The sequence below is a fragment of the Physeter macrocephalus genome, chromosome 4 (genome assembly GCF_002837175.3).
Source record: "Physeter macrocephalus isolate SW-GA chromosome 4, ASM283717v5, whole genome shotgun sequence".
NCBI classification, from domain to species: Eukaryota; Metazoa; Chordata; class Mammalia; order Artiodactyla; family Physeteridae; genus Physeter; species Physeter macrocephalus.
In genome coordinates, this window is record NC_041217.1 from 86,485,978 (window position 1) to 86,499,123 (window position 13,146).

The 13,146-nt window shown below is 36.3% G+C and overlaps 1 non-coding gene across 1 annotated transcript; it reads right to left on the reverse strand.

Moving 5' to 3' along the window:
• Window positions 1-12,813: 12,813 nt before the first annotated feature.
• LOC112063902 (U6 spliceosomal RNA) lies at window positions 12,814-12,920 on the reverse strand. The gene has a single exon (XR_002891248.1). It is a non-coding gene; the product is annotated as a U6 spliceosomal RNA (small nuclear RNA).
• Between the last annotated feature and the right edge of the window lie 226 nt (window positions 12,921-13,146).

Consider the following 13,146-nt stretch of genomic DNA (forward strand, 5'->3'; position numbering starts at 1 on the left):
AAGGTCTCTCTCAATCATTGTGGTTTTGATTAGAATTTCCCTGATGATTACTGATGTTAAGCACTTTTTTCATGTACCTGTTGTATTTGTATTTCTTCTTGGGAAAAAATGTCTGTTCAGGTCCTTTTCCCCATCTTTAATTTTTTTTTTCTCTGTTGTATGAGTTCCTTGCATATTTTGGAGATGAGCCTATTTTCTAATATGTGGTTTACAAATATTTTCTCCCATTCCATAGGTTGCCTTTCTCTTTTTTGATGGTTTCCCTTGCTGAGAATAAGCTTTTTAGTTTGATGTAGTACTACTTGTTTATTTTTGCTTTTGTTCTTTTTGTGTTAAATCCAAAAAGAATAATTATCAAAGCCAATGTCAAGGAGCTTACAGTCTCTGTTTTCATCTAAGAGTTTTACAGTTTCAGATCTTATGTTCAACTCTTTAATCCATTTTTCGTTCAATTTTTTGTAAAAAAAAAATTTTTGTGTGTGTGTAAGCCAGGGGTCAAGTTCTTCTCTTTTGCATGTAGCTGACAAGTTTTCTCAACACAATTTTTTGAAGAGACTGTTGTTTCTCCTTTGTATATTTTTGGCTCCTTGTTGTAAGTTAATTGACCACATATCCATAGGTTTATTTCTGGGCTCTCTATTCTGGTCCATTTGTCTATATGTATTTTTTATGCCGAAGTCATTCTGTTTTGATGACCATGCTTTGTAAAATAGTTTTTTTTTTATTATGTATTTATTTTTATTTTGGCTGCACTTGGTCTTAGTTGTGACATGTGGGATATTTGTTGCGGCATGTGGACCCCTTAGTTGCAGCATGCAAACTCTTAGCTGCAGCATGAGTGTGGGCTCTAGTTCCCCAACCAGGGATTGAACCTGGGCCTGCTGAATTGGGAGTGTGGAGTCTTACCCACTGGAACACCAGGGAAGTCCCTGTAAAATAGTTTGAAATCAGGAAATGTGATGCCTCCAGCTTTGTTCTTCTTTCTCAAGATTGCTTTGGCTATTTGGGGTATTTTGTGGTTCCATATAAATTTTAGGGTTGTTTTTCTAATTTATGAGAAAAATGTCATTGGAATTTATAGGGACTATGTTGAATCTGTAGAGTGCTTTGGGCAATATGGACTTTTTCTTTTATTTTTATTTTTTGGCTACATTGGGTCTTTGTTGCTGTGCAGGGGCTTTCTCCAGTTGTGGTGAGTGGGGGCTACTCTTCGTTGTGGTGCGTGGGCTTCTCGTTGCAATGGCTTCTCTTTTTGTTGAGCACAGACTCTAAGGTGTGCAGGCTTCAGTAGTTGTGGCAGGTGGGCTCAGTAGTTGTGGCACATGGGCTCTAGAGAGCAGGCTCAGTAGTTGTTGTGCATGGGCTTAGTTGTTCCACAGCATTTGAGATCTTCCAGACCAGGGCTCGAACCCCTGTCCCCTGCATTGGCAGGTGGATTCTTAACCACTGCACCACCAGGGAAGTCTGCAGTATGGACATTTAATGATATTCTTCCAATCCATGAACAAGAACATCTTTCCATTACTTTGGGTTTTCCTCAGTTTCTTTTAGTTTTCAGTATATAGAACTTAGAACTCCTTGGTTAAATATATTTCTAAGTATTTTATTCTTTCTGATGCTATGGTAAATAGGATTGTTCTCAGTTTCTCTTTCTGATAGTTCAATGTTGGTGTATAGAAACAATTTACTATTTATATTAATTTTTATCCTGCAACTTTACTGAATTCGTTTATTAGTTCAACAGTGTTTTTGGTGGGGTTTTCAGAGTTTTCTATACATAATATTATGTTATCTGCAGGTAGAAATAATTTTATGTGTTTCTTTCTTATTTGGATGTTTTCTTATTTCTTTTTCTTTCCTGATTGCTCTGGCTAGGAATTTCACTACTATGTTGAGTAAAAGTAGCAAGAGTGGGCATCCTCGTCTTGTTCCTGATCTTAGAGGAAACGATTCAACATTTCACTGTTGAGTATGATGTTAGCTGTGGGCGGGTAATTTATGGACTTTATTACTTTGTGATACATTCCCCTATAGTCAATTCATTAAGAGTTTTATCATGAAATGTTGTTGAATTTTGTCAAATGCTTTTTCTGTATCTGTTAAGATGATCATATAATTTTTATTTTTCAGTTTGTTAATGTGGTATATCACATTGATTTATTTGCAGATGTTAAATCATCCTTGTTTCCCTGGAATAAATCCCACTTGGTTATGGTGTATGATCTTTTTAAAGTAGTGTTGAATTTGATTTGCTAATATTTTGTTGAGGATATTTACATTGATCTTTGTCAGGGATTTTGGACTATAATTCTCTTTTCTTGTAGTGTCCTTGCCTAGCTTAAGTATCAGGGTAATGATGACCTCATAAAAAGAGTTTGGAAGTGTCCCTCCCTCTTTTATTTTTTGGAAAAGTTTGAGAAGGATGTATATTAGTTCTTCAAATGTTTGGTAGAGTTTATCAGTGAAGGCTTCTGATTATAAACTTTTATTTCTTGGGAGGTTTTTGATTACTGACTCAAGCTCTTTACTAGTAATTGGACTGCTCAGATTTTCAAATTCTTCATGATTCAATCTTGGAAGGTTTTATGTTTCTAGGAATTTATCGCTTTCTTCTAGATTGTTCAATAAACAAGCATATACTTGTTTTTATGATTCTTTGTATTTCTGTGGTATCAGTTGTAATGACTCTTCTTCCATTTCCAATTTTATTTATTTGAGTCCTTTCTCTTTTTTTCTTGGTAAATATAACTAAATGTTTGTATATTTTCTTTTTCTTTTAAAAAAAAAAGCTCTTGGTTTCATTGATTTTTTTTTCTATTTTCTTTTTATTTTTTATTTATTTATTTTTGTTGTTGTTGTTTTTTTTTTTTTTGTGGTATGCGGGCCTCTCACTGTTGTGGCCTCTCCCGTTGCGGAGCACAGGCTCCGGACGCGCAGGCTCAGCGGCCATGGCTCACGGGCCCAGCCGCTCCGTGGCATGTGGGATCTTCCCGGACTGGGGCACGAACCCGTATCGCCTGCGTTGGCAGGCGGACTCTCAACCACTGCGCCACCAGGGAAGCCCTATTTTCTTTTTAGTCTCTATTTCCACTCTCATCTTTATTATTTCCTTCCTTCTACTAACTTGGGGTTTAGTTTCTTATTATTATTCTAGTTCCTTGAGGTTTACAGTTAGTTTATGTCAGATCATCCTTTTTTCTTAATGTAGGCATTTATCACTTTCAACTTTCCCCCAGAACTGCTTTTGCTCCATGTCATAAGTTTTGGTATGTTGTGTTTCCATTTTTATTTGTCTCAAGTTTTTTTTTTTTTAATTTCGATTTCTTCTTTGACCCTTGATTGTTCAGGAGCATGTTGTTTATTCTCCACATATTTGTGAATTTCCTAGTTTTCTTTTTGTATTTGATTTCTAATTTCATGCCATTGTGGTAGGAAGAGATGCTGGATATAATATCAATAATCTTAAATTTCTTAAGACTTTTGTGGCCTAAATTATGATCTGTCTTGGAAAATGTTTCATGTGAGCTTGAGAAAAATGTGTATTGTACTTCTGTTGGATGGAATGTTCTTTAAGTGTCTGATATGACCATCTGATCTAATGTGTAGTTAAAATTGAATATTTCTAGATGGATTTTCTGTCAGGATGATCTATCCATTATTGAATTGTGGTATTTAAGTTCTCTACTATTATTGTATTGCTGTCAATTTCTCTCTTCAGATCTGTTAATATTTTCTTTATATATTTAGGTACTTCTATATTTGGTTCAGAAATATTTACTACTTTTATATACCCTTTGGTGAATTGATCGCTTTTTCATTATAGAAAAACCTTCTGTGTCTCTTGTAACAGTCATTAACTTGAAGCATATTTTGTCTGATATAAGTATAGCTACCCCTGATTTCTTTTGATTTCCATTTGCATCGAATATCTTTGTTCCATCCCTTCACTTTCAGTTATGTGTGTCCTTAAAGCTGAGGTACATCTCTGGTACACAGCATATAGTTGGGTCTTGGTTTTTGTTTTTTGGGTTTTTTGAATCCATGTAGTCACTCTGTGTGTTTTGATTGGAAAATTTAGTCCATTTACATTTAAAGTAATTATTGATAGATGTGGACTTACTATTGCCATTTTTTGTAGTGGTATTGTTTGATTCCTTTCTCTTTATCTTCTGTGTATCTACTATAAGTTTTAACTTTGTGGTTATTTTGAGACGTATAAAATATATTATATTTATAACAGTCTCTTTTAAGCTGATCACTTGTCTTTGAATGCATACAAATGCTTTACATTTTTACACTCCCTCTCTCCACATTTGGTTTTGATATCACTAATTTATATCTTTTTACAATGTGTATCCATTAACAAATTGATGTAATTATAGCTGTTTTTTAATACTGTTGTTTTATACTTTCATATATTTTTCTGTTATTAATTAGAGCCCTTTTGTTTCAACTTGGAAATGTTCTTTAACATTTCTTGTTAGGTCAATCTAATGGTAATTAATTTCATAAGCTTTTGCTTGTCTGGAAAACTCTTTCTTTCCTTCAGTTCTAAAGGCACACCTTGCCAGGTAGTGTATTCTTGGTTGGAAGATTTTTGTTCAACACTTTGAATACATCTTCCTGCCTGCAAAGTTTCTGCTTAAATATCTGCTGAAAGTTTATGGGGTTTCCCTTGTAAATTATAAGTTGCTTTTCTCTTGCTGTTTAAGATTCTCTCCTTGTTTTTAACTTTTGACAAGTTAATTATAATGTGTCTTGTTATGGTTCTTTGGGTTTATTTTTTTGGGTCCCTCTCTGGGATTCCTGAACCTGGATATCTTTATCTTTCTCCATGTTAGGGCAGTTTTCAGCCATTATTTTTTAAAAATAAGCTTTCTGCCCCCTTTCTCTCTCTTGTCTCCTTGTGGGACCTCTATAATTCATATATTGGTTGGCTTGATGATGTCTTCTATCATCATCAGGCTATATTCACTTTTTTTCATTCTTTTTTATTTACTCATCTGATTGGATGAATTCCACTGCTTTGGAATTCTTTCTTCTACTTGGTCTAGTCTGCTATTGAACCCCTCTAGTGAAATTTTCAGTTTACTTATATTTTTCATCTCTATGATTTCTTTTTGGTACTTTTTAATATTTTCTCTCTCTTCATTAAAATTCTCCCTTTGTTCTTGCATTACTCTTCTGATATCAGTGAGCATCTTTATGACTATTATGTTGAACTCTCTATCAGGTAAGTCACTTATCTCCAATTCACTAAGATCTGTTTCTGGAGATTTATTTTGCTTTTTTGTTTGGTACTTACTCCTCTGTTTCTTCATCTTCCTTGATCGTGTTGGTTTCTGTGCATTAGATAAAACAGCCACCTCTCCCCATCTTGATAGAGTGGTCTTTTATAGGGGATTGAACCTCATTGATGGCTTGCCCTGAGCTCCTAGCTCTCTTTCAATCTTCTGTGACTGTCCAAGCCTCCTTATTCATTTTCAGTGGCTCCCAGTAGTTTAGGGTATGCCAAGACATCTCAGTGTCCCAAAAGGGAAGATTTCAATCAACACCTAGATGCAGGTTGATTAGAACCTGGATCCTCAGGTAGCACCTGGGAAAGTATGCATTTAAGCTCCTCCAAGGGAGAAACTGGCAGATGGCCATTTTGCCTGTTCCTTCTGTACTGATCCTTGGTGTACAGCCACGGAGAAGGGGATGCTCCTACACCTGTTAAGAAAGTGTTTCTGTATTTGTTACAGTCCTGTGGGACTCATGAATGCAAGCAGCACTGGCTATAGAGCCAAGTGATCCAGTGACCCATCCCTCATATGGGACCTGCAAATCCCGGGGCACTATATGTGTGTACAAGCTCCTTTCAGGAAGACACTGTCAACAATCTTGTTATTGGATCAGGGTGTACATAAGCTTTCTTGGTCTCTGGGGAAGATGGCAGTCAGTCCCTAGTGCCTGCTAAATTAGAAGTCTGGCCTTCAGACAACAGTTTTTAAAGTATGCAAATAAACCTCTTTTAGGGAAAGACTTGGAGATGTATGATTTTGCCTGCTCCCTTTGCACTAAGCCTTGGGGGATAGCCTGTTAAGAACTGTTTCTTTATATGCTATATGAGTGCTGTGGGACTTTTGAAGGAAGTCTCTATGGTTATCAGAGCCAGGCAATCTGGGGACATACCCCTTTTGTGGAAGCTCTAAAAACTGGGTTGCACCCATGTGTACAATCTCCTTCCAGTCAGATACTAATAATTTGGAATGGGCTGAAGGGAGAAGGTGGGATGTGTGTCTGCCATCTTCCCTGGTCTTTGGGGAGAATTATAGCCAGTCCCTAGTACCTGCAAAACTGGAAGGCTGGCCCTCAGATAGTAGATTTCAAAGTATTCTGATAACTGTCTTTCAAGGAAATACTAGGAGATGCGTGATTTTACCGGCTTCCTCTGTGCTGAGCCCTGGAGGGAGAGGCATGGTGAGTTCTCATGCGCCCATTAGGAATTGCTTTTTTTTGTTTGCCATTGTATTGTGGATCTCTTGGACACAAGCCCCACTGTGTTTCAGAGCTAGGTGTTTTGGGAACCTGTCCCTCTGATGGGAGTCTCAAAAGTTGGGGTTCAAACTTTAGTGGGGTCCAAACTCTTCACTCTTTGAGAAGAATCTGGGAGTTGGTTGTTCCCTCCCAACTGTATGGCACTGTGCTAAAGGTGGGGTTTATGGTGTAAGAGAGTGTCTCAGTCTTTCCTACCCATTTCAGTGTCAGTATTTTCTCATTAGTCTGTTGTGTAGAAATCACTCAGCTAGTTTCTGGATCTCTTTCAGAGGGAATTTTTATGTATGTAAATCTACATTCATTGCATCCATGGGAGGAGGGAAACTCAGGATCCTCCTATGTCACCATCTTGTTGACTCCCAATCTAGAATTTCTTTTTTTTTTTTTTTTTTTTTTTGTGGTACACAGGCCTCTCACTGTTGTGGCCTCCCCCGTTGTGGAGCACAGGCTCCGGACGCACAGGCTCAGTGGCCATGGCTCACAGGCCCAGCCACTCTGCGGCATGTGGGATCTTCCCAGACTGGGGCACGAACCCGTATCCCTTGCATTGGCAGGCGGATTCTCAACCACTGCGCCACCAGGGAAACCTTAGAATTTCTTTTAATGAGGTTTTTCTGGTGATAAATGCCTGTATTATTTTTGCCTCAAATTGTCTTTATTTCACTTTCATTTTTTAGATTGCAAACTTTATTTTTTAGAGCAGTTTTAGATTCACAGAAAAATTTAGCAGAAATTACAGTTTCCATATACCTCATGTACTCATACATGCACATCCTCCCCCACCGTTGGCATCCTTCTCCACAGTTGTACATTTGTTAAACTTGATGCACCGACATTGACAAATCACGATCATCCAAAGCCCATAATTTACATAAGTGAACATTCTATGGGCTTTGGCAAATGTATAATGACATGTTATCAACCATTATAGTATCATACATAATGGTTTCACTGCCCTAAAAATACTCTTTGCTCTGCCTATTCATCCTCTTTCCCCCGAATCCCTGGTGATCACTAATCTTTTTTACTGTCTCCATAGATTTTCCTTCTCCAGAATGTCATATAGTTGGACTCACAATATTTAGCTTTCAGATTGGCTTCCTTCACTTTGTAATATGCATTTAAGATTCCTCCATGTCTTTTCATGACTTGATAACTAATTTCTTTTTAGCACTGAATAATATTCTATTGCCTGGATGTACCACAGTGTGTTTATCCATTCACCTACTGAAGGACACCTTGCTTACTTGCAAGTTTTTGCAATTATGAATAAAATTACTATAAACCTGTGCACAGGTTTTTTTGTGTGTGCATAAATTTCAACTCCATTAACCAGAGTGTCTGAGTGACTTCAGTGAGAAGTGGCCCTCTCCCAACAATAAACATGTAACACAAGCAAGAAATAAATCTGTGTTGTTTTCTGCTACTGTAGAATTATCTAGCTTATTCTAAAAGGTGATGCTCTTATTAGCTGTTTAATATCATTGCAGCATCTGTAATGATGTTCCCTTTTCCATTCCTGGTATTTTCTTTTTCTCTCTGGTTATCTTTCTCTCTCTCTCTCTCTCTCTCTCTCTCTCTCTCTCTCTCTCTCTCTTTCTCCTTTCTCCCCACCCCATCCCTAAGTCTCACCACCAGAGGTTTGTCTTTTCAAAGAACATACTTTGGACTTTGCTTATGCTTGTTTTTTATTTTTTAACTTCTGCTCCTTTGTTTAATTTTCTTCCTTCTGCTTTAAAAAATGTTTTACATTTAATTATTTTGCTCCTCTTTTTCTGACTTCTTGAGATGTTAGCTCATTAATTCTCATCTTTTCTTTTTTTCTAATATATGCATTTAAGGCTGTAAATTCTCTCCAAATTGCAGTGCCTTCCCATAGATCATGATATATAGTATTAGTGTTATCATTCAGTTCAAAATATATTCTAATTTATATTAGAAAATATACATTTAATTTATATTTCTTCTCTGTTCCATGGGTTTCTAGGAAGTGTACTTCTTAAATTCTAAATGAATGGAAGTGCTTTTTTGTCTTTCTTTAGTAGATTTCCAGTCTAAATGGATTATGAGCAAAGGACATATCCTATATATTTTCATTCCTTTGAAATTTTAGATATTTCTCTTGTAAACAATATATAGTTTAATGTTAAAAAAATTCAGTATGATAATTTGTCCTTTGACTACTTAATATCATTCATTTACATTCAATTTAATTACTTATAAATTAGGGTTTCTTTCTACCCTCTTATTTTGTTCTTTACATTTATCATATATGTTCACTGTTTTTTTTTTCCTTGACTTTGCTTTAATTGACTAAATATTGTTTTATCATTATTATATTCTCTTGGAAGTTTTAAAATGTTATTTTTCCTCTTATGGTGCCTACCCTAGAAATTATAACATGCACACTTTACTTTTCAAAGTCTGAATTTAAAAAATATTTATCTACCTCCTAGATATACAATGAACATTTTAACTCCATTTATCCTCTTCTTGACCTGTTGTTGTCTAATGTTTTAAATCTGTCTCTTTTTCCACCCCAACAATACATTATTATAATTATTCTATAGAAGCAATGGTCATTTACATTTACCCACATATTTACTACTATTTTTTCTCCTTCATTCTATTTGTATTTCGGATCTTCCATCTAGGATCACTTTCTTTATGCCTGAAATTTATCCTTTAGAATTTTCTTTCTTTAGTGAACATCTGCTGATGACAAATTCTCTTGACTGTTATTTCTCCAAGAACATTCTTATTTCAAACTCAGCACTTTGAAGTCCACTGTCTTCGGAGAGATTTACTACTGATCAATGGTCACTCTGTCATTTCTCCAGAAATAATCTTTCTTTGGCTGCTGTCAAGATTTTTCTGTCTTTGGTTTTCTTCAGTTTTCATATGATAGTCATGACTGTTGATTTATTTTTACTTATCCTTGAAATTAAATGGACCTTTTCAATCTATACATTGGAGCCTTTCATCAATTCTTAGATATATTCTCTTCAAATATTTCCTTTGGCTCATTTCTCTCTATTCCTTCCAGGACTAAAATCAAATGAACTCAAACTGTATTTTATGTATCTCTTGTCCTCTGTACATTTTCTACATTTATATATATCTATGCTGCATTCTCAATATATTTTTCTCTTCTCTCTTCCTGGTCACAAATTTTGTCTTTTGTTTGTATTCAATCTGTTACCACCTACATCTGTTGAGGTTTTTAATTTCAGTTATTGCTTTTTTCATTTCTAGATGTTATTTGGTTCTTTTTAAAGTCTGTGATTTTTTTATAGTCTCCTATTTCTGGTAGAAATTTTAACATTTGTGACTTACTTTTATAACATGGTAAACACAGTTGATTTAAAACATGTGTCTGAAAAGTTCAACATCTGACCTCTGTCTCTGCTGACTCTGGTTTATGTTGGTTCTTGCTCATGTTATATTGTTGCTTTCTTTTTTGGCTCAGAAACTTTGATTGCTTGCTAGCCATTGTCCTTGAAAAATTATTTCAGGACATTTCCTGAGGCATAAGATGGATTTTCCCTCCTCAAGATAGGTTTTTGATTTACCTCTCTTAGGTCTCTGGGCATGTTTAGTTGGGACAACTTCAAACCAAATTTAAATTCTGCAAGTCATTAGTCCACCTAGACCTTGCTTACCTAGTGTGCAACAACATGGGAGACTTGGTCTGCTGTTATAACCACACAAGTATGTTTCTTTTTGCTTTTCCTGTTCTTTTTCCTTTCCTACTTGGTTCAAAACCACAGCAGTCCATTCCACAATTAATCAGAGTTTGAAGGAAATATAGTGAGTAAACCTCTGGTTTGTTATGACTGAGGGTGTGGTTCAATATAAAGGTCTCCCACAAGACTTTTCCCCACCCCCCAAAAATCAAAATGCAAGTACTTGGGCTTCCCTGGTGGCGCAGTGGTTGAGAGTCCACCTGCCGATGCAGGGGACACGGGTTCGTGCCCCAGTCCGGGAAGATCCCACGTGCCGCGGAGCGGCTGGGCCCATGAGCCATGGCCACTGAGCCTGCGCGTCCGGAACCTGTGCTCCACAACGGGAGAGGCCACAACAGTGAGAGGCCCGCGTACTGGAAAAAAAAAATGCAAGTACTTGTGGCATTCGTTCATACCTTTGGACATAGGCAACTTTGGTGTTCTAATATTATGCTTCTGTTTGCCCATTAGTAGAACCGCAACTTCTATGGCTGTTTTAAAATTCTTTTCTTTATTTTTACTGGGCGTCATCATGCTATGTCTAGGTGTGAGTTTCTATTTTCCCTCATGAAAATAATTCATTAGACTTCTTATTTATTAATTGTATTTTTCATCATTTCTGGAATATTCTCAGCTGTTATTACTTCAAGTATTGTGTCTACCATGCTTCGTATCTCTTCTCTCTGGAACTCCAGTTACACTTATGTTAGACTCTCTAACTCAGTCCTCATCATTTCTTAACTTCATTTTTATATTTTTCACTCTTTCTGTATGACACTGTGTTCATTTGCTAGAGCTGCTGGAACAAATTACCATGAATTTGGTGCCTTCAAACCACAGAAATTTATTCTCTCATGGTTCTGAAGGCTAGAAGTCCAAAATCAAGGTGTCTTCAGTGTTTGTTCCTTCTGGATGCTCTGGGGAAGAATCTGTTCCATGTCACTCTCTTACTTCCTGTGGTTGTTGGCAATTCTTGGTGTTTCTTGGCTGTAGACCCATCACTCCATTCCCTGACTCTGACTTTACATGGTCTTTCCTTATGGGTCTTCTCATCTGTATCTGTGTTTCAAATCTTCCTCTCCTTTCTCTTATAGAGACAACAGACATTGGATTTAGAGCCCACCCTAAATTTAGGATGAACTCATCTCAAGATTATTAACTTAATCACATCTGCAAAAACCCTATTTCTGAATAAGCTCATATTCATAGGTGCCAAGGATTTTTTTTAAGATTTATTTATTATTTATTTATTTTTGGCTGCGTTGGGTCTTAGTTGCAGTGCACGGGATCTTCATTGAGGCAAGCGGGATCTTTCATTGCAGCACATTGGCTTCTCTCTAATTGTGGCGTGTGAGTTTTCTCTTCTCTAGTTGTGGTGCACAGGCTCCAGGGTGTGTGGGCTCTGTAGTGGTGCACGGGTTCCAGAGCATGTGGGCTCTGTAGTTTGTGGCACGCAGGCTCTCTAGTTGAGGTGCACAAGCTCAGTGGTCGTGGCATGCAGGCTTAGTTGCCTCATGGCATGTGGGATCTTAGTTCCCTGACCAGGGATTGAACCCATGTCCCCTGCATTTTAAGGCAGATTCTTTACCACTGGACTACCAGGGAAGTCCCAGTGCCAAGGATTTGAATATATCTTTTTGGGGGACACAATTCAACACACTGCAGCTATGTTCTGATTAATCTACTTGTATAAATCTTCCTGTTTATTAATCTATCTTTAATTGAATCAAATCTGCTGTTAAATGTATTCATTTATGTTTTTAAAATTTCAATTATTACATTTTCTTTATTCAAAGTGCTTAGTCTTTTAAATTCTTCTCTGCACATTTTTAAAAACTGTCCTTAATTTTTGTAAATATATAAAATCATGACTATATTTTGTGTCAAGTTACTGCAATATCTGAAGTTTCATACGTCCTTTCCTATTTTTTTGTTTCTCTTGGTTAAGAGTGCCTTGTTTTCTCATGTGTTTAGTGAATTTTGTCTGTGAGTAGTTCAATGTCATTGAAAATTTGCTTTTTAAGATTCATGGAGATCTGGTATTACGTGGGTTCCTTCAGAAAGTGTGTGCATTTTGTTTCTGTCAGAGCTAAGGATAACATTTTATTTGGAACTACATTAAATTTTTAGTTTGATAGTTTAAGAATGATTCAGACACTATAAAATCTCACACTTTAAGCCAGATTATGAATTCAGTTTTGTAGGGCTGTTGCCTTCCTCTGCTAAACTGCCAAGTTTCAGACAGATTTTCATGTAATCTTTGGTGAAATTGAGCAGTATTTCTAGTTCTCTCTTACACTAATGTGAAACCCTTTGGGGTCTTTGACTTAAAGGGGGAAAGATCTCTTCTTATACTCCCCATTTTGAGCAGATCACAAAATTTTCCTCCTGTACTCCATGTGCCATGAGACTACGAAAACTGATACCCAAGTTCACCTAGTTTGGCAAACGCCCTCAAATTCCTTTTACCTCTCTGGCTCACACCATCATTATATCCCTAGATTGAGAATTTCTTATTTTCTTTGCAGCTCAAAAGTGTTTTTTTTTTTTTAATATTGAATGCTTCACAAATTTGTGTATTATCCTTATGCAGGGGCCATGCTAATCTTCTCTGTATCATTCCAATTTTAGCATATATGCTGCCAAAGCAAGCATTCAACAGTGCTCTTAATAAAACATTTTAAAGTTTTTATCTAGCATCTTAGTTATTTAAAATAGGAAGTTTAGTCTAATAATATTGTCTGTTGTCTTATCAGAAACAGAAATCCTCTTTTTCTTTTTGAATCAATTTGGATGATTTCTATTATTTTAGAAAATTATCTCCACCACCTACATTTAAAAAATTGATTGGCCTAATATTTTTTACCATATTCTCTCAAGG